Genomic DNA, 1,915 nt, shown 5'->3' with positions numbered 1-1,915 from the left:
ATGGTGAGAGGTATGGGTCTAGTTTCAATCTCCTGCATATGGATATCCAGTTATCACAGCACTCTTTGCTGAAGAGGCAGTCCCGAAAAACCATTTTCCATAGGGGTTGCACCATTGTGCATTCCCACCAACAGTGTAAGAGAGTTCCTTTTTCTCCGCAGCCACGCCAGCATTTATCTTTCGGTGTCTTTTGGATTTTTGCCATCCTAACTGGGGTGAGATGGTATCTCAGTGTGGTTTTGATTTGCATTTCCCGGATGCTTAGTGATGTTGAGCATTTTTTCATATGATTGTTGGCCATTTGTATATCTTCTTTAGAGAAATGCCTGCTTAGCTCTTTTGCCCATTTTTTGATTGGGTTGCTTGTTTTTTTCTTGTAAAGTTGTTTGAGTTCTTTATATATTCTGGATATTAGTCCTTTGTCAGATGTGTATTTTGCAAATATTTTCTCCCACTCTGTTGGCTGTCTTTTAGCTCTGTTAATTGTTTCTTTTTCTGTGCAGAAGCTTTTTAGTTTGATATAGTCCCATTTTTGTATTTTTCCTTTGGTTGCCCGTGCTTTTGGGGTCGTATTCATGAATTCTGTGCCGAACCCTATTTGCTGAAGTGTTTCTCCTATGTTTTCTTTAAAAAGTTTTATTGTTTCGGGGTGTATATTTAAATCCTTAANAGGAGTGGTTTATAGTTCTCGTTATAGAGATTTTTCACATCGTTAGTTCAATTCCTAGGTATTTTATTTTTTTGGCGACTATTGTGAATGGGCAGGCTTTCTTGATTTCTCTTTCTGCATGTTCACTATTGGTGAATAGAAATGGTACTGATTTTTGTATGTTGACTTTGTATCCTGCTACTGTGCTGAAGTCATTTATCACCTCCAAGAGTTTTTTTTGTAGATGATTTGGGCTGTTCAATATATAGGATCATGTCATCTGCAAACAGGGACAGTTTGACTTCATCCTTTCCAATCTGGATGCCCTTTATTTCCTTCTCTTCTCTAATTGCTCTGGCTAATACTTCCAATAATATGTTGAATAGGGTTGGTGAGAGTGGGCATCCTTGTCTGGTTCCTGTTCTTAAAGGAAAATCTTTCAGTTTTTCCCCATTCAGGATGATATTGGTGGTGGGTTTATTATATATGTCTTTTATTATGTTGAGATACTTTCCATCTATACCTAGTTTATAGAGGGTCTTTGTCATGAATGAGTGTTGGATTTTATCAAATGCTTTTTTGGCATCAATAGAGATGATCATATGGTCCTTGTGTTTGATTTTATTAATATGGTGTATCACATTTATTGATTTGCATATGTTGAACCAACCTTGCATCCCTGGGATGAATCCAACTTGATCGTGGTGGATGATCTTACATACGTGTTTTTGTATTCTGTTTTCTAATATTATATTGAGGATTTTTGCATCTATATTCATCAAGGATATCGGCCTGTAGTTTTCTTTCTTGGTTATATATTTACCTGGTTTTGTTATCAGGATGATGTTTGCTTCGTAGAATGAGTTTGGAAGCTCTGGATCTGTTTCAATCTTTTGGAATAGTTTGTAAAGAATCGGTGTCATTTCCTCTTTGAATGCTTGGTAAAATTCTGCTGTGAATCCATCTGGTCCTGGGCTTTTCTTTGTTGGGAGCTTTCTGATAACATCTTCAATCTCCTTTATTGTTATTGGTCTGTTCAGGTTTTCTACATCTTCATGGCTTAGTTTGGGTAGCATGTGTGAGTCCAGAAATTTATCCATTTCCTCTGGATTTTCGAACTTGTTGGCGTATAGTTGTTTATCGTAGTCTCGGATGATTCCTTGTATTTCAGTTCGGTCAGTTGTAATATCACCTTTTTCATTTCTAATTTTTGTTATTTGAATCTTCTCTCTTCTTTTTTTTTGTTAGCCGTGCTAGTGGTTTGTC

The sequence above is a fragment of the Galeopterus variegatus genome, unplaced genomic scaffold, assembly GCF_000696425.1.
Source record: "Galeopterus variegatus unplaced genomic scaffold, G_variegatus-3.0.2 Scaffold2255, whole genome shotgun sequence".
Lineage (NCBI taxonomy): Eukaryota > Metazoa > Chordata > Mammalia > Dermoptera > Cynocephalidae > Galeopterus > Galeopterus variegatus.
This window is presented reverse-complemented; position numbering follows the sequence as displayed.